Below are 21,204 nucleotides of genomic sequence, written 5' to 3' on the forward strand. Positions count from 1 at the left end.
TGGGTAGACGTTGTAAGATATTAAACTCAACTTCTGGTCCCTTTAAAGTATCCTTATCATACCTAATGCTTCATTGCTCACAGAGAGCCTTCATGGGAAAGGAAACATTTTGACTTCCATGCAAAAGTGTGCTTTATATAAATAGGATTTACCCACCAATCTAAACACTGGTCCTCCTTCCTCCTAGTGGATATGGCAGGAATCAGAGGAAAATGGTTTTCCCTATTCCTGATTTCCTGAGAGACATTTTTGCTCAAACACTCCTGGCCTTGCTGTACTCTCTCACTCTTCCCACACGCTCAGCTGAGGACTAACTCAGCTGCTAAGAAATGTGAGCAGAATAACCTTGCATGCTCTGCTTAGGGACCATCTCTTTTCTCTGTCTGCAGAAAGAAGGACTTGGCTACTTTGGGCCAGGTTCTGAACTTAGGTGTAAACCATTGCCCTGGCAGAGGGAACCTGCCCTGTCCATTGCTGCCTGCAACAAGGTAAGTGAAATCAATCTCCATCTACCCATTCTCCAGGCCAGTTTTCATCAGAACTCAAAGTGATCAAGGCTTTCTTATGCTGATTCTTTTGTCTTACTCTTCGATTGTCCAAAATTCATCTGAGAAGACTAAAACTTCAATCTTATACTGTTTAAGAAATGGAATAATCCTGACAGCTTAGCATTGCAAGTTCCTCTGTTTACAGGTGAAGAAACTGAGGTTCAAAAACATCAATAAACTTACACAGCTTAACACTGTAGCTGAACTGAAACTAGGCCACAGATTTAGTATTTTTCCAGTAAGGGAAAGATTTTGCAAGGAAAAGACTAATATTAAAAGCAAAACACTCTTAGGAATTGTTTCTTGTAATACGATTAAATACTAGAAATACACAACTGGTGAAGTTATTCATTGCTGATATATTAGTACCTTTCATGCAGATCCACACAGGTTGACCAATAACTGTTCTCAGGCAGGTCTCCAGGATCCATCTGGAAGATCCTAGGTTCTTATTTGAAGAACTGTGGGTCTGGTTTCTAAACTAGACACAATCAACCAGGCTTCACTTGGCAGCTTGCCGCTTTTTATCAGAACCCTATCAGATGAATTTTTCTAAAATATTATACATCCTTTACTAAAAATATATTTGCTAAATTAATCTGTGGGAAGATGTTCTTATCGCATATTTATAAGATGAACATTTATTTATATCGTTTCTTGAAAACTTTTTAAAAATAATAGTATTAAAACATATTGCATAGACTGCCAAGCACACAATAGGGATCTCAAAAGCAGTAAGGCTGTTAAAAGCAAGAGTTTTGTACTTAATTAATAGGCTCTGACTGAGCAGAAAATTAAAATCCCCTACTTGGAACTACATATAAGGAAGAATGAGAATTCAGACCCTAGGCATTATTGATGCTCAGTTGAAGGCAGCTTGTCAAAGCACTGACTTTTAATAATGACCAATAGTTCTTAAATACAAACTGTATGCAAATGATAAAATCATATTTCTGCCCAGTTGAACCTGATGCAGGAAAGGCAGGTCCCAAAACTGGGGCTTAGACCAGGAGGATTATTGGCTGTACACTGGAAAGAATTCACCGGAAAGAATTCAAGGGTGAGCCAGTAATGTGAGACAGCAATCTTTTATTGAAGATTACTACTCCTTGCAGACCAGGGCTAACTCACAGGCAATGTGCCCAGATTTGGTAATGTATGGGCTCTTGGCAACTGTATTTATACTTACTTATATTCACTTTTAATTACGTGTAAATTAGGGGGCAGGTTAATTCCAGTTGAGAGATGCGTTATTTAGAACTTTCTAGGAAAGAAGCGGCAACTTCCGGGTCATGGCTGTGGAATGGGGTGATAACTTCCTGGTTGTTGCTATGGCATTTGTAAACTGCCATGATGCTGGTGGGAATGTCTTACACTAAAGAGCAATGAGAGCAGCTAGGGACGGCTTTCATTGCCATCTGCTGGTTCCTGCCCATTTGATTTATTCACTTCATTTCCTAGGGACCAAATCCTGTTTTGGTCAGCAGGATTGTGACCGAAAAACAAGTCCTACCGATCTCCTACCTCAAATCCACACTATGTGCCCTTCAGTAGGCAACTTAATATTGGATATATGTGTGAAGATACATACATAAAAAACACCTAAACAACTTACCAAAATGTGTATATAGTTCAGACTTTTTTTTTTTTTTTAAACACATGGCTTGCTTTTATTTTTTATTTATTTTTTATGTTCCAGAATACATGTGCAGGATGTGCAGGTCTATCGCATAGTTGAATGTATGCCCTGGTGGTTTGCTGCACCTATCAACCCATCATCTAGGTATTAATTCCAGCATGCCTTAGTGCTTTTCCCTAATACTCTCCCCAACCCAACCTTCCCCTGATAGGCCCCAGTGTGTGATGTTCCCCTCCCTGTGTCCGTGTGTTCTCATTGTTCAGCTCCCACTTACAACTGAGAACATGCAGTGTTTGGTTTTCTGTTCCTGCATTAGTTTGCTGAGGATGATGGCTTCCAGCTTCATCCATGTCCCTGAAAAGGACATGACCTCATTCCTTTTCATGGCTGTATAGTATTCCATGGTGTATGTACTTCATCTCATTCTCCCTCTAGAGAATCATTCCTTCATAAGAAAAAAATGATATATTTGTCCTGGTTCCTTTGGGTCTTCCTTTCCAGTCATCCTTGTATTGAAGAATTCTTTAACATTTTTCAGTGCTCCATTATTATACATTTCTGACTGTACTAAGACAGTCCCTTCCTCATATCGCAGCTTTTATTCCAATGGAAAATGAAATTCTTGAACTCTATGCTTATAATTTTTCAAAATTCACATATTAGCTACAGGGTTCAAGTGTTTGGTTGCTTCAAATATTGTCATTGTTTCCATCAGTTGTGAAACCCACGAGAAGGAGGGTCACACCAACATCCTTAGAATTGAGGTCACTGAAATCCGTGTAGGTGTGGGGTCTTCCCCACATTAAAGCATCAACTCTTAGGCAAAAAGCCAATGCCGAAAGAGCAGGCCAGCATGTGGACTTCTTGCTTTATCTATCTTCCCTCTAATTAGCTTTCCTTTTAGCCTACAGTCCTTCCCTCCAGTCCTTCAAGTGCAAATTCAGCTACCTCTTCTTTGAGCCACTCTCTCAGTTCAAGCCCTAAAATGTTTCTGTTTACTTCTCCTGACCTGTACTGCAGTGGGATTTATGCTCTCTGAGGTTACAGTGGAATGGAGATCGGGTGTGGCTTAAGCACAGGTAGTTCACATTTGAGAGACAACCTGCCTCTCTTTGAACAGGGTCCTGCTCCTCACCAGCTGTGAGATCTCACCCTAGTTACTTAAACAATCAGCTTTGCTTTCCTCTTATAGAATGGGGATGATAATAACAATTGCTATTGTGAGGAAGAAATCATCAAATCCCTATAAACTTCCCAGCGTTTAGTAAGCACTCAGTAGATGTTAGTTATTATTACTGTTGTTGTTCATTGCTGCACACCCCATCTTGATTTTCTTTCTTCTATTCAAAGACAAGCATACTCTCTTCTAGAATTCATTTCGTATTTCCTTCTCCCTACTTTTAGCAGCCTATAAAGTAACTAGAATTACGAGGGCAAAGGGGTACAAAGCACACCTACTATCATTGCGAGGCCAGAGGGACCAGGAATTCTGTAGCAATTCCTGTTCCTGGTATCTAAAGCGTAAGTCTGTGCTGTGTTGAGACCTGAGGACAGTCAGTCTCTTTCATAATACTTTTACCACTCCGTATTAGCTGATGTCTCTCTGTTTGTTTCTTTTTTTCTTGGACATAGAGATGCAGAAATGATTGAGGGGGCAAACCAGATGAAAATGGTATAATGGTATCATCTGAGTATAGTCTGGCAGGAACTGGCCACTGGATGGATATTATGAACCCCATTTTACATGCAAAAAAATCAAGATTTGGAGAGGCTAAATCAATCACCTCTGTAAAATTCCATTCCTATGCTTGCCAGTTTTATGAGTTTATTTACTCTCTCTAATCCTCTCATCTAAGTTTCCTCATTTGTTAAATGTATATAATACCTATCTTGCAGATTATTTTAAAGACTGAAGAAGATAATTGTACAATAACTGATATAGTAAGATAGCTGTCATCTACCTATTTATACAGTAAATATCTAGTGTATGCCAGTAATTCTACTGTGTGTGTGTGTGTATAATCATATGGTTGTATCTCCAATGACAACCTTTGTCTCATTTATCTTCAGATTACACCAGGAACTAATCTTAGGCAATTTCTTGTACTGATACCTTGTACTTCTTCAACATGGATGATACATTTTGAACACAACTTTATACAAGTTTAATGTGTATACCATATGTATACAGTCTGAAGGTTCTTAAAAAGAATTTTGTTGTTTTTAACTTTCTGCAATCAGGGTCCTGTTTGGCTGCATCTATGATGTTCTCTGCTGAGGAGAGCTGCCACCAAATGCATTTCCCTACCTCAACAATTGCCTTTGGAAATCTCACTTTCTCAGCCAGTCCTCTTATGTGTATATGCACACACAGACACTAAACTAGACCTCTTATGCTTATAGTAAGAAGTACTTTAGGTTAGATGTATGCTAAATTAACTAGACAGACCCAGAAAATGCAGTTGCATGGATATTCCCAAGTAGGATCTATTGAAAATAGTAACCAGAACCATGTTTCTGGAGAGTAAATTTAGAGACACGTGTTATTCTAAGGAATGCCAAAGAGGGACAGCATTTTTGGAAGATCGTTGTTGATGATGGTAAGGCTTAGCATGGCCTTTCTTTTTATCATTTGGGTTAGGCACCCCACATCCTGATGTTGCAATTACTCTTCATTTTATTCAGTGCTCTTCAGAGACTGTAAAAAGATTGATTAGTATACATTCAAGCTTAATTGGCTTTGGAAAGAAAAAGTAAATCAATAAGTACATTAGTAAGGAATTTTTCATGAAGAGTAATAATAGCAGAGGGTGACAGGGCAGCACAGCACCAGAGGTTGGGGGGCACTGAACCCCATACCACACTGAGGATGTTGATTTCATGTCTCTCTTTGTGCCACTTTCATGTTCTCACTCCTTTGCTGGCTCATGAGCAATCCATTTCCCCAGCACATTACTTGGATGAAGTAGAAGCAGATTATACTATCTGTTCCAAGGTCTTCCTTTCCTTATCTGCAAGTTACTCTCTTGAAAGAATAATGAAAAGTTGAGAGATCTATACCCACTTTTTATACTTTCTTTTCTTTCCTGCCTCCTCTCTATTTCACAGAGGTGATAAAAGAGAGGTAAAATGAAGTATAAAGCCAGGGCAGACTAACAGTGGTGAAACCTGGTAAGGAATGCAGCCATTGCCAATACTTTGAGAAGATCAGAAAGAGAAACTGAGTACGGGTGATGTATAAATTATTTAAAACAATTAAGATAGTACAGACAGCAACAAATCAGAGTGGACATGGCTAGGGAGTTGGAGCAGGGATTTGCCATGTCACTCATTAGATCTCCAAGGGGAAAGTTATACGGTGTTTCAGGATATGAATCAGGGCACCTGGGTGGCAAGAGAGCAATTATGAAACCTGAGCAAATCGGTAGCTATTTGCCAACCCATATAAACCCTTAAAATAATAATAACAATAACTTCCTAACAATAATTTACCAGTTGGTATGGCTAGACCCGTGTATGACACCTCAATATCAGCCCTAGAGCTGCAAATGGAGCCACACTGAGGCTCTAGTAGTGCAACTGATAGTCGAAGACAGATAATGAGCGTTATCAATTTGGGGAATCATATATTTGCTTTATTCAACTTTTTGTTAATCATATGTAAGTACATATCAAGGCATTTTCCTGGTAGAACTAAAACAAAATCTTGCAAATTTTTACTATGAATAATAATTCAATTTGTAAAGATGTCTATGATTGAGAGGTTTTAAAATACCTACCATATTAAATATGAGTGTTACTCGCATGCATTCTTGGGTTTTAGGATCACTGTATTTATTTTTAAAGTAACCTAGTCATTGCAAAAATAGCTTGCAAAAAATAGTTTATTTCATTAAAAGTAAATTTGATTTAAATAAAATTAAATTTGTGGATAATGAATCCTACATCTTTTTGTGTGTGTGTGTGTGTAATCTAAGTGTTCTAAAGGGTAGTTGAATCTACAGAAGACCACAACTTTGCTTTATTAATAAGCAAAATAGGGAAACATAAACCATAAGTTTAGACTTTCTGAGAGCTTAGCAGAAAACTATCTCTCTTACTGATTGATAAATTGTTCCTCAAAGCTGTAATGGACATTACCTTAACATCACGAACTGGAATGTAGGTGTCTGGCAAAGCCTGATACACTTTTGCGTGTAAATAAATTTTTAAGACTTTTGTTTAAAATGTATCATTTCTCTCTTATTCTTTTATGGAACAGATAGCTAATAAAACTTTAATACATGAGTACTAGATTCTGGGCATTTGCAAGTTACTATGCAGCTACACATCTGACATCCTTTGTTTGATCTTTACCTCCTTTGTTGTATGCTGTAACTGTTTTATTTAGCATGCTTCTTTATATGTAGGTCCTCCTTTCCTAGTAAATGTAAAGATACTTGCTGTCAGGAACCTTAATTTTTATAATCTTGTTAGTGTTGGGCAATGTGGAAGATGCTTGAGAACTGTTTGAACTGAATTTCATTCAAGGCTGCGATCTTTCAGCTGGGAAAGGCAGAAGTGCATATTGGTAAGTTACTAGAAATAAAGGGTGAGTCTCCTCAGCTTGATATGTTACTTCTCGTGATTCCATGATTTAGAAGGGATTTGGCTCCTGGATTTAGGAGATCATTCAGTACTATTTCATGCCTTTAAGGAGGTGCAGAAAAGGAGTGTTATTCAGCCTGGGAGAATATTTCTAACAGGAGGGTCGGAACTGGTCTTTCACAGGGGATCGTATTTGAAAGTAGGTTTAAAAAGATATTTCAGGCAGAGAGAGGAGTTCTTTATGACCTAATTAATTCAGTAAGCACATATTGAACACTTACCGTATGTTAGCAAAGAAAAGACTGTGGAGATAAGCAAGGATACAAGAAGTAGTTTTAAATGGCTGGGAGGTTGGAGTTAAACTTGGAAAGGTAGACTGGCACTGGGTTGTTCAAGGCTCAGTAAAAGATTGTATTTTCTAAAGAGAGATTCAACAGCGTTTCTCATCCCATGTGCTCTTCTTGAACTTGGTGCCACCACCATGACCATCAGGAAGTAGAAAGCCACAAAACAATCTTCGCCTAGGCACATTGTCATCAGGTTATTCAAAGCTAAGATGAAGAAAAGAATCTTAAGAACTCTGAGACAGAAGCACCAGGTAACCTATAAAGGAAAACCTGTCAGATTAACAGCGGATTTCTCAGCAGAAACCCGACAAGCTAGAAGGGATTGGGGTCCTATCTTCATCCTCCTCAAACAAAACAATTATCAGCCAAGAATTTTGAATCCAGCAAAACTAATCATCATATATGAAGGAGAGATACAGTCTTTTTCAGACAAACCAATGCTGAGAGAATTCGCGACTGTCAAGCCACCACTACAAGAACTGCTAAAAGGAGCTCTAAATCTTGAAACAAATCCTGGAAACACATCAAAACAGAACCTCTTTAAAGCATCTATCACACAGGACCTATGAAACAAAAATACATGTTTAAAAAAACACACAAACAACAACAAAAAACAAAGTACACAGACAACAAAAAGCATGACGAATGCAACAGTACCTCACATTTCAATACTAACCTTGAATGTAAATGGCCTAAATGCTCCACTTAAAAGATAGAGAAACACAGAATGAACAAGAACTCACCAACCATCTGCTGCCCTTAGGAGAATCACCTAACACATAAGGACTAGCAGAAACTTAAAGAAAAGGGTGGAAAAGGCATTTCATGCAAATGGACACCAAAGCGAGCAGGGGTAGCTATTCTTATTTCAGACAAAACAAATGTGAAATCAACAGCAGTTAAAAGAGACAAAGAGGTTCATTATATAATGGTAAAAGACCTCATGCAACAGGCAAATGTCACCATCCTAAACATATGTGCACCTAACACTGGAGCTCCCAAATTCATAAAACAATTACTAATAGACCTAAGAAATGAAATACACAGCAACACAATAATAGTAGGGGACTTTAATACTGCACTGATAGCTCTAGACACGTCATTAAGACAGAAAGTCAACAAAAAAACAATGGATTTAAACTATAGCTTGGAACAAATGGACTTAGCAGATATATACAGAACATTTTATCCAACAACTGCAGAATACACGTTCTATTCAACAGCTCATGGAACTTTCCTCAAGATAAACCGTATGCTAGGCTATAAAACTAGCCTCAATAGATCTAAGAAAATTGAAATCATGTCAAGCACTCTCTCAGACCACAGTGGAATAAAACTGGAAATCAACTCCAAAAGGAACTTTCAGAACAATGCAAATTAACCTGCTCCTGAATGAGCATTGAGTCAAAACCAAAATCAAGATGGAAATTAAAAAATTCTTTGAACTGGGCCAGGTGCAGTGGCTCACGCCTGTAATCCCAGCACTTTGGGAGGCCGAGGTGGGTGGAACATGAGGTCAGGAGATCAAGACCATTCTGGCTAACACGGTGAAACCCCATCTCTACTAAAAAATACAAAAAAAAATTAGCCGGGCGTGGTGGCGAGTGCCTGTAGTCCCAGCTACTCGGGAGGCTGAGGCAGGAGAAAGGCGTGAACCAAGGAGGTGGAGCTTGCGGTGAGCTGAGATCATGCCACTGCACTCCAACCTGGGCAACAGAGTGAGACTGTGTCTCAAAATAAATAAATAAATAAATAAATAAATAAATAAATAAAATTCTTTGAACTGAATGACAGTAATGACACAACCTGTCAAAACCTCTGGGATACAGCAAAGGTGGTGCCAAGAGGAAAGTTCACAGCCCTAAATACCTACTGCAAAAAGACTGACAGAGCATGAACTGACATTCTAAGGACACACCTCAGGTAACTACAGAAACAAGAACAAACCAAACACAAACCCAGCAGAAGGAAGGAAATAACCAAGATTAGAGCAGAACTAAATGAAATTGAAATAAGCAAACAAGAAAAATACAAAAGATACATGAAACAAAATGCTGATTCTTTGGAAAGGTAAATAAAATTCATAGGCCATTATCAAGATTAACCAAGAAAAGAAGAGAGAAAATCAAAATAACCTTGTTAAGAAATGAAATGGGAAACATTACAACTGACACCACAGAAATACAAAAGATCAATCAAGGCTACTATGAACACCTTTACACTCATAAACTAGAAAACTTAGATGAGATGGATAAATTCCTGGAAAAATACAACCCTCCTAGCTTAAATCAGGAAGAATTAGGTACTCTGAACAGATCAATAACAAACAGTGAGGTTGAAATGGTAATTTTAAAAATTACCAACAAAAAAAAGTCCAGGACCAGATGGATTCACTGCAGAATTCTACCACACATTCAAAGAAGAATTGGTACCAATCCTTTTGACACTATTCCACAAGACAGAGAAAGAAGGAACCCTCTCTAATTCATTCTATGAAGCCAGTATCACCCTAATACCAAAACCAAGAAAGGACATAACCAAAAAAGAAAACTACAGACCGATACCCTTGATGAATATAGATGCTAAAATCCTTAACAAAATACTAGCTAACCAAATCCAATAGCATATCTAAAAGATAATCCACCATAATCAAGTGGGTTAAACATACACAAGTCAATAAATGTGATACACAACATAAACAGAATTAAATACAAAAATCACATGATCATCTCAATAGTTGCAGAAAAAGCATTTGACAAAATCCCTCATCCCTTCATGATTAAGACTCTCAGCAAAATCAACATATAAGGGATATACCTCAATGTAATGAAAGCCATCTGTGACAAACCCACAGCCAACATGATACTGAATGGGGAAAGTTGAAAGCATTCCCTCTGAGATCTGGAACGAGACAAGGATGCCCACTCTCACCACTCCTCTTCAACATAGTACTGGACGTCCTAGCTGGACCAATCAGACAAGAGGAAGAAATAAAGGGTATCCAAAATGGTAAAGAGGAAGTCAAACTGTCACTGTTTGTTGATGATATGATCATTTACCTCGAAAACCCTAAAGACTCCTCCAGAAAGATCCTAGAACTGATAAAACAACTTGGCAAAGTTTCCAAATACAGGATTAATGTACACAAATCAGTAGCTCTTCTATACACCAACAGCAACCAAGCAGAGTCAAATCAAGAACTCAACCTGTTTTGCAATAGTTGCAAAAAGATAATATAAAATACTTAGGAATATACCTAACCAAGGAGGTGAAAGACCTCTACAAGGAAAACTACAAAACACTGCTGAAAGAAATCATAGATGACACAAATGGAAACACATCCCATGCTCATGGATGGCTGGAATCAATATTTGTGAAAATGACCATACTGCCAAAAGCAGTCTACAAGTTCAAAGCAATCCCCATTGAAATACCACTATCATTCTTCACAGAATTAGAAAAAAAAAAAATTCTAAAAATAATATGAAACAAAACAAAACAAGAGACCTGCATAGCCAAAGCAATACTAAGCAAAAAGAACAAATCTGGAGACATCACACTACTTGATTTCAAATTATACTATAAAGCCATAGTCACCAAAACAGCATCGTACTGGTATAAAAACAGGCACTTAGACCAAAGGAACAGAAGAGATAACCCAGAAATGAACCCAAATACTTACAGCCAACTGATCTTTGACAAAGCGAACAAAAACATAAATCGGGGAAAGAACACTCTTTTCAACAAATGGTGCTGGAATAATTGGCTGGCCACATGTAGGAGAATGAAACTGGATCCTCATCTCTCACCTTATAAAAAATCAACTCAAAATGGATTAAATACTTAAATCTAATACCTGAAACTATAAAAGTTCTAGAAGATAACATTGGGAAAACCCTTCTAGACATTGGCTTAGGTAAGAATTTTATGACCAAGAACCCAAAAGCAAATACAATAAAAACAAAAAACAGTTGGGACTTAATTAAACTAAAGATCTTTTGCATAGCAAAAGCTTTGTCAACAGAGTAAACAGACAATCCACAGTGTGGGAGAAAATCTTTGCAATCTATACATCTGACAAAGGACTAATATCCAGAATCTACAACAAACTCAAAGAAATCAGTAAGACAAAACAAAACAAAACAAACAAACAATCCCATCGAAAAGTGAGCTGAGGCCATGCATAGGCAATTCACAAAACAAGATATACAGATGGCAACAAACGTGAAAAAATACTCAACATCACTAATGATCAGGGGAATGCAAATCAAAACCACAATGTGATACGACCTCACTCCTGCAAGAATGGCCATAATCAAAAAATCAAAAAACAGTAGATGTTGGCATGGATGTGGCGAACAGGGAACACTTCTACACTGCTGGTGGGAATGTAAACTAGTACAACCGCTATGGAAAATAGTGTGGATATTCCTTAAAGAGCTAAAAGTAGAACTATCATTTGATCCAGCAATCCCACTAGTGGATAACTATCCAGAGAAAAAGAAGTCATAATATGAAAGAGATACTTGCACATGCATGTTTATAGCAGCATAATTTGCAACTGCAAAATTGTGGGACCAACCCAAATGCCCATTAGTCAACAAGTGTATAAAGAAACTATGGTGTATTTATATGATGCAATACTACTCAGCCATAAAAAGGAATGAATTAACAGCATTTGCAGCGACCTGGATGAGATTGGAGACTATTATTCTAAGTGAAGTAGCTCAGGAATGGAAAACTAAACATCATATGTTCTCACTTATATGTGGGAGCTAAGCTATGAGGAGGCAAAGGCATAAGAATGATACAATGGACTTTGGGGACTTGGGGGGAAGGGTGAGAAGGTAGCAAGGGATAAAAGACTACAAATATGGTATAGTATGTACTGCTCGGGTGATGGGTGTACCAAAATCTCATAAACCACCACTAAAGAACTTACTCATGTAACCAAATACCACCTGTACCCCAATAACATGGAAAAAAATAACAGTTTAATAAGAACTGAAAACCTCACTCTTTATCAGTTATGTATTTTGAGAAAATTACTGATTTGTTTGCCATTGTTTCTTCAGCTTTAAAATTAGGGTTCATATTAGTACTTGCCTCTTAGAGTTGTGAGAACTGAGTGGAATTAAGGTATAGAGGAATGCTTGAGACACGTTGTTCAGTAACTGTTTGCTGGGATGATGAGGAGGAGGATGATGATGATGATGATGATTGATATGGTTTGGCCTTGTCCTCACCCAAATCTCATCTTGAATTCCCACATGTTGTGAGGGGGACCTGGCGGGAGGTCATTGAATCACGGGGCAGGTCTTTCCCATGCTGTTCTTGTGATAGTGAATAAGTCTCATCAGATCTGATGGTTACATAAATAAAGAAGTTTCCCTGCACAAGCTCTCTTCTCTTGTCTGCTGCCATGTGAGACATGCCTTTCACCTCTGCCTTGATTGTGATTCCTTCCCCACCAACATGGAACTGTAAGTCCAATAAACCACTTTCTTTTGTAAATGGCCCAGTCTCGGATGTGTCTTTATCAACTGCATGAAACCAGACTAATACAGTAAATTGGTACCAGTAGAGTGGGGCACTGCTATAGATACTCAAAAATATGGAAATTACTTTGGAACTGGGTAACAGGCAGAAGTTGTAAGAGTTTGGAGGGCTCAGAAGAAGACAGGAAAATGTAGGAAAGTTTGGAACTTCCTAGAGACTTGTTGAATGGCTTTGCCTAAAATGCTGATATCAGTATAGACAATAAGGTCCAGGCTGAGGTGGTCTCAGATGGAGATGAGGAACTTCTTGGGAATTGGAGCAAAGGTGACTCTTGTTATGTTTTGGCAAAGAGATTGGCAGCATTTTTCCCCATCCTAGAGATCTTTGGAACTTTGAACTTGAGAGATATGTAAAGTGTCTGGTGGAAGACATTTCTAAGCAGCAAAGAATTCAAGATGTGACTTGGGTGCTGTTAAAGGCATTCAGTTTTATAAAAGAAACAGAACATAAAAGTTTGGAAAGTTTGCAGCCTGACAATGAGATAGAAAAGAAAATCCCATTTTCTGAGGAGAAATTCAAGCCAGCTCCAGAAATTAGAATAAGTAACGAAGAGTGGAATGTTAATCCTCAGGACAATGGGGAAAATGTCTCCAGGGCATATCAGAGGTCTTCACAGCAGGTCCTCCCATTACAAGCCCAGAGGCCTAGGAGGAAAAGATGGTTTCATGGGCTGGGCCCAGGGCCCCCTGCCCTGTGCAGCCTAGGGACTTAGTAACCTGTGTTCTACCCACTCCAGCCATGGCTAAAAGAGCCAAGGTACAGCTCAGGCTGTTGTTTTAGAGGGTAGAAGCCCTAAGTCTGACAGCTTCCACATGGTGTTGAGCCTGTGTGTGCGTGGAAGTCAATAATGGAGGTTTGGGAACTTCTGCCTAGGATTCAGAGAATGTATGGAAATGCCTGGATGCCCAGGCAGAAGTTTACTGCAGGAGTGGTGCCCTCATGGAGAACTTCTGCTAGGGCAGTGCAGAAGGGAAATATGGGGTCAGAGCACCCACACAGAGTCCTACTGGGGCACTCTGTAGTGGAGCTATGAGAAGGGGGCCATTGTCCTCCAGAACCCAGAGTGGTAGAACTACAGACAACTTGACCCAAGCATCTACAAAAGCTGCAGACACTCAATGCCAGCCCATGAAAGCAGTCAGGAGGGGGCTGTACCTTGCAAAGTCACAGGGGCAGAGCTGCCCAAGACCATGGGAACCCACCTCTTGCATCAGCATGACCCGGATGTGAGACATGGAGTCAAAGGAGGTCATTTTGGAGCTTTAAGATTAGACTGCCCTGTTGGATTTTGGACTTTCTTGGGGCCTATACTCCCTTTGTTTTGGCCAATTTCTCCCATTCGGAATGGCTGTATTTACCCAATGCCTGTGTCCCCATTGTATTTAGGAAGTAACTAACTTCCTTTTGATTTTACAGTCTCATAAGCAGAAGGGACTTGCCTTGTCTTTGATGGTACGTTGGACTGTGGACTTTTGAGTTAGTAATGAAATGAGTTAAGACTTTGGGGGACTGCTGATGAAGGCATGATTGGTTTTGAAATATGAGGACATGAGATTTGTGAGGGTCCAGGTGTGGAATGATATGGTTAGGCGATGCCCCTACCCAAATCTCATCTTGAATTCCCACGTGTTGTGGGAGGGAGGGACACAGTGTGAGGTTATTGAATCACTGGGGGCAGGTCTTTTCCATGTTATTCTCGTGATAGTGAATAAGTCTCACGAGATCTAATGGTTATATAAAAACAGGGTTTCCCTGCATAAGCTCTCTTCTCTTGTCTGCCACCATGTGAGATATGCATCCACCTTCTGCCACGATTGTGAGTCTTCCATCCCCACCCACGTGGAACTGGTAAGTTCAATAACCTCTTTCTTTTGTAAATTGCCTCATCTCAGTTATGTTCTTAGCAGCAGCGTGAAAATGGACTAATACAATGATGATGATTATGTTCTTGATAATAACAGTGAAGGTGATGAAAACTAAGGATATCACCTTTATATGGGTTATATGACTACTGTATTATATTTTTAATGATATGTTTATGGCCCTGTTTATGTGAATATACTAAAACTCATGGAATTTAGGAAACTGGTCTCATTTATTTTTGTGTATCAAGCAGAACTGTGCTCACTGGACTGTTAAAAGAATAAGCTGTTGAGTTAAAAAGTTAAAATCTATTTTGGACTTGGGGGACTTAGGATGTAAAAGGGTATCCCTATAATTTATAAAGAAATTTCTGAAAATGTGAGCTTTGTGCTTTTGAGAAAATCAGAGATTTAAATGATAATTGAAGTCACGATTGGAGAAAATCTCTGTGGTATAGGACTGATTAGAATACAAGGCAGAATGCAGTAATTATTTCAAGCACAGAGCTATGGAGCCTGAGGCAGAAAATATTAATTCTGACTGGGAAGACGGAGGAAGAGTTCACAGGGAAGGTGACACCAGACAAGGTTCTCCTTTAAATTTTGGAGTCTTTGGAAATGACTAGTAATTATATTCAAATTAATTTCCCAAAGAAAACAATTAAATTGACTCTCCAAAGTTATTCTTCAGAGAAAAAAGAGGTGAAGCTACGCATTTTCCATTTAAGAATAGTTACTAGCTGAATATAAGAGGACAATTATGAAGCTAGGTTGTTCTGTACAGTGAAATATGAGACCTCGAGCTCTATATTTCGGTATTTTCCAGAATTTGGGTAAATCATCATGAACGTCAGAAGTTCTCATTAAAATGTAAATAATATGTTTAAGCATCAAATTTGACCATAAAGGAATTCTTTGTGTTTTTCATTGAACTACATCACTAGCTCTATTCTGGTCATGCTTTAATTATTTTTGGTTTTGTTATTTGCAATTTAATACTTGTAACATTCTTTTCTGTGGTTTAAATTTAAAAAGTGACTATATGTCTTTGGTCTTTAATCTCTTCCTCAACTCATGGAGGTCTAGCTTCTACACTTATTATTCTACTTCAAGCATAATCACCAATAAGCTCCTATTTATAATTCCAGTGAGTATGTTCTTACAAAATCAGCCCTAGAGCTTATTAGCAAAGTGCTTTTGACATGGTGGGTGTTCAACATATAATTATTGATTACGTGAGTCATGAATCAAATATCAAATTAGCTCTGTTCTAATCCCAGATCTATCTCTGACTAGTTATGTTGTTAAATGGGATACGTTGCTCAATCTTTCAATTTCAGTTTTTCATCTCTTTATGTATTCTTTAGGCTTATGGTTCAGCTGTGTATTGTGAGATGATAACTTGGAATAAAAAACAACTTTGCGCAGATTGTAAGCAGTAGGGAAGACTAGAAGAAGCAGGAAATTATTTAGAAACGACTGTTCCAAATAAATATATTGGATTCACAGTGAAAAAACTAGGTCTGGGCCTCATACTATGTAAAATGTCTTCATCCTAACAGACATTTGTTGACTATCTTAGCCAGGTATTACAGTGATAAGGAATTTGTCACTTTATCTCCAACCACAAGGTCTTCAGAATCAAGAGCTAGTATTTTACTTTCTTGATTTAGCTAAACTATCTAGTGAAAATGTGCAGGGGAAGAGTGAATGTATTTAGTTAATTTTATTTATTGAGAAGTATTTCTTCTCATTACCCTCCCTTATGGGATATGTTACAGCAATATCAGGGTTTTTTTTTTTTCTTTTAACTAATGAGTAATTACTGATCTTCTTATAGTCTTACAATTATTTTAATAAATACTATCAATGAGAATATCCAGTAATATGGTATTTCTGTTTATATAAAGAGGAAATTAACCTAGAATTTCTATCCAACAGCATCCATGCCTGTGACTCCAGGAAAATCTGTATATAAAATACTTGCAAATGTTTCCCTCAAGGTATAGCTGGAGTTGACTTCTGGGTGATAACCCCAGCCAAAAAACTCGCAAACTTCTGGAATCATGTGAAACCATGTATTAACATAGAAATGTTGTTACTATACCTATGTAGCAGATAGGAACAGCTTTTAAGAAGGCAAGGTCTTCTGAACATTATTTATGCTATTATAATGCCTATAGAATAATATTAAATGTTTTTCAATGTTTGGGATTAAATTTGGTACATAAAATAATAAGTGTCTTTTTAAGCATTAATTTTGCTTAGATATTGTATATTCTGGGTTTTATCTTCTCAGTCAACAATTAACAAGTTTTAAGAACTAGGTGTGGTGGCTTACTGCTGTAAGCACTTTGGGAGGCCAAAGTGGGCATATCACCTGAGGTCAGGAGTTCAAGACCAGCCTGGCCAACATGGCAAAACCCTGTCTCTACTAAAAACTACAAAAATTAGTCAGGTGTGGTGGCACATGCCTGTAATGCCAGCTACTTGGGAGGCTGAGGCAGGAGAATCGCCTGTACCCAAGGTATGGAGGTTGCAGTGGGCCGAAATCGCGCCACTCTTCTCCAGCCTGGGCGGCATAAGACTGTATCTCAAAAAACAAACAACAACAACAACAACAACAACAAAAACAAGTTTTGAGAAGTAAAAGCTATTTACCTTACCTTTGTGTAATAATTCCTGAGATATAAAAGACGCTGTAGTTGACACTTCAGATTGATTCTCCAGTACCTATCCTACTTCCAAATTATTAGTTTAAGCCAAACATCATACCTCATTTTCTCTACCAAATGTTGGTTTAGAAAAGAGGATGTGTGGTGGTCCAGTCCTATGAGACATAAGCCAGAATCAACTGGTGACTTCTACAGTGTTTTCTTGTTTAGTAGAAGGAGAACCAGGAAGATGCTATCTCCTCTTTTTCCTCTTGGGGTGGGAACATGAAAATGCTGTATCCGTCTTGTGACCATCACAGAGAAGCTAATGGTACAACTAACAGATGGAGAGAACCTCTATCTTTAGTGGCATTATTGGATTGGAATGTCCCTGGAGCTGATACTAACCCCTCAGATTCTTTTTTTTTTTTTCCTTTTGTTGAGACAGAGTTTTGATCTTGTTGCCCAAGTTGGAGTGCAATGGTGCCATCTCGGCTCACTGCAACCTCCGCCTCCTGGGTTCAAATGATTCTCCTGCCTCAGCCTCCCGAGTAGCTGGGATTACAGACATGAGCCACTATGCCAAGCTAATTTTGTATTTTTAGTAGGATGGGGATTCCTCATGTTGGTAAGGCCGGTCTTGAACTCCCCACCTCAGCTGATCTGCCCGCCTCAGCCTCCCACAGTGCTGGGATTACAGGCATCAACCACCGCGGTCAGCCCAGATTCTTATAATGCGAAATAATTTCAGCTAGTCTGAATATGGTTTTTTCCTACCTGCAATTGAAAAACCTCCTAATAAATGCAGAATAGATAATGAAACGTTAAGAGCAAGATAGAATAGTCCAAAAGAACAAAATGAGACTACAGCAACAACAGAAATAGAATATGGAAGAGGGAAACACCTCCACGGGGGAAGTAGAAGGAGCTATCCAAGGGATAAAGAAAAGTACCCCATGCAAAGAATAGAAAAACCTTCACTGCTGAGCAGCCCGATGTGTTATGTGGTTCTGGTTCATGTACATTAAGTCAAGGAATTGGGGAGAAGTATTAATCATATGGATTGCATGCCATTTTATTAACAACTATGAAGACCAGCTAGAACCATGGAAATTACTTTCTACTACTATCAATAATTTGAAAATTAATTACATATAGAGTAAATAAATCATCTATAGCTATGCAATATTGGTTTCCAGTTTTCTTGCAGTTGTCATCTTGTAGTCCTATTTAAAACTAAAGCATTATAAAGCTGAGATTTATAATTCATTGTTGTGGCTTTGTTACTATGTGACTGAAAGTAAATGTTCATTTTCCCTCTGGTGAGATTAAGTTTTTAAAGGATTGAAAAACAAAAGTATCAAATGTGATTTCTAGGGTGATTTTTCTCCTTAAAAAGTAATTTTTGAGAAGATTAGATATGTCTCTTCCATTTTTGTCTTTACTTTGTGAAATGATTTCAACTATGAGGATTTTTAAAAATAAATTAGGCTCACTTGTTTGGGAATGGGACAAAATTATATAAATATAAAGGTTTGGGGACGTTTTGCCAGACATATAACGAATTAAACATTTATTTTAATTAAGTTTAATTCTATGCAGTACAGATTAATACTTACTTTCAGATTTACTTCTTGACAGAAATGAGACGTGTTTCATGGGAAATTGAGGGAAGTACAGAAGATAAAATCCTACAATTGTCAAATGAATAGATCTGGAAAGCAAAATAAGTTTTTTGTAAGGTGATAGAAATTTTAATGAATGAGCACTTTGAATTTTATTCCAAGTACATTTAAAATTCACTTGTTTAAAAAGAGGAATCCTGTAGGAACATTAATTGCTTATGAGTGTGGATTGGAGGGATGACACTGAATGGGGAGGATGAGGGTTCTTGTTCTAGATGAGGGTTTAGACTAAGCTGTTGGCATGGCAACCAGATGGAAGGCAACAGCTGACAGGTGAAGGATTGCCTGGGTGGACAGGCACGAGGATGGGTTAAGAGAGAAACACGAATCCAGCAAATAGGTAGTCCAGCAGGGGCATGTTTTTGGTCACTCTTGGCTGTAATGTAATGTAAAAATTGGAGTGTCAAGTCCAGGTTTTCAAGCTGCAGGTCGAATTCAGGGCTAGAAGTCAGAGAAGACTGGTCAGAGAGATGGGGGAACCATCTGAGCTCTGAGGATAGCTCAAGCATTTAAATTCAGTTAAACAAATTTTACCCAATGAATGCCTAGTTTATTTAAGGGATCTCCTAGGAAGGTGGCTACAAGTAGAGCCTGTGAAGCAGCCAAGACCTGGGTCTCCAGATTCTTTCTCTGACCCCCATCTCCTTCTCCTTTGATGACTCCACCACTGTTTGCCAAGAACTTCAGAGTGTTGTTAGGAGCACTTGGAACATTTATTCTTGTTGGAAATTTATAGTCAGTTTGCTTTTTCACTTCATTCCTTGCTTCCTTGCACCCATTCTTCTTCCTCCCACCCTTCTTTTTCTTCCTCCTCCCTCTCCTGCTTTCTCTCACTCTTTATTTCATCTCTCTTTCTATTCCTTTACTGTGGACGTTCTTTTTCCACTGCTTTGTTTTCTTGAAGTTATAACCCTCTAAGAAAACTAGCTTTTTGTAGAGGCTTTAATTCCAAATCCATATTTTGTAGTTTTAAGGGTTACCCTCTTTCTTGGGGGGGAAAAAAACTATTAGAATCAAGACTGTTGAATGAGCAGAGTGGCCGATGGCCCAGGTTATCTGTGGGTTTTGGGCCTGCTTGGTCATCAGCTCTCCCATCATTCTTGGGTCTGGTGGTTTGTCTCCCTTTGTGCTAAAGCAAGCCAGGCATGCATTTGACAGATATATGTTCTCATGCGCTATTCCCTGTTTCCTCAGCATTGATAGATGTTTTATAGTAAGAGAGATTTTACATTGTGGATCATATTCTGACAACAAAAATTACAGATTTTCTAAGTCGGTATTGGTATCAGGCCAATACCAACATATTTTCCAACAATACATATTTTCGATGTTTTTATGGGTAGTGTGAAACGTAGTAGCAGACAGCAATAAGGGCACACTATCAAACGTTTTGTCTTAACCTGATCTTGTTTGGGGGGGCCTTGATGAAATTAGTGTAAATCTGCCTTTGAAAATTTTGTCTTTGTTTTTCAAAATAATGTCTTTTGTCAGTACTTTGAATTTTGGCCATTCTAGTAGGTGTTTATCTCATTGTTGTTTTAATTTGGAATTTCTCGATGACATATGATGTTTATGTTTACAGGCTTACTTTCCATCTGTGTATCTTCTTGGTGAGCAATCAGTCAAGGATTTGGCCCATGTTTTAATTGGGTTATTTATTTTTCTTATAGTTGAATTTTAAGTGTTATTTGTATATTTTGGATGAATATACCTTTATCTGATACATGTTTTGCAAATATTTTCTCTCAGTCTGTGGCTTGTATTCTCTTTCTCTTGACAGTATCTTGAACAAAGCAGAAGCTTTTAATTTTAATGAAGTTCAACTTATCAATTATTTCTTTTATGGATCACATCTTTGATGTTTTATCTAAAAAGTAATTGCCATACCCAAAGTCATCTAGAGTTTCTCCGTTGTTATCTTTTAGGAGTTACCTAGTTTTACATTTTATAGTTAGATCTATGATCCATTTTGGATAAAATTTTATAAATGTTTTAAGATCTATGTCTAGATATCTTTTTTCTTTTTTGCATGTGGATGTCCGGTTGTTCCAGCACGATTTGTTGAAACGATATCTTTGTTCCTGGCATTGCATTTGTTCCTTTGTCAAAGATCAGTGGCTGTACTTATTCAGTGCTTCTTCTTGAGCTCTTTTTTCCTGTTCTTTTGATCAATTTATCTAGTCTTTCACCAATACCGCTCTGTCTTGATTAGAGTAGTTTTACAGTAAGCTTTGAAGTTGGGTAATGCCAGTCCTCCAGGTTTGTTCTTCTTCAACATCCAGTTGGCTATTCTGGGTCTTTTGCCTCTCTGTATAAATTATAG

At 38.1% G+C, this 21,204-nt stretch overlaps 1 protein-coding gene across 2 annotated transcripts in view; it reads left to right on the forward strand.

Moving 5' to 3' along the window:
• Positions 1-21,204, forward strand: part of CHRM3 (cholinergic receptor muscarinic 3) — a 519,207-nt gene that overhangs the window by 108,580 nt on the left and 389,423 nt on the right. The gene's annotated exons all lie outside the window — the stretch shown is intronic.

Source organism: Papio anubis, chromosome 1 (assembly GCF_008728515.1).
Source record: "Papio anubis isolate 15944 chromosome 1, Panubis1.0, whole genome shotgun sequence".
NCBI classification, from domain to species: Eukaryota; Metazoa; Chordata; class Mammalia; order Primates; family Cercopithecidae; genus Papio; species Papio anubis.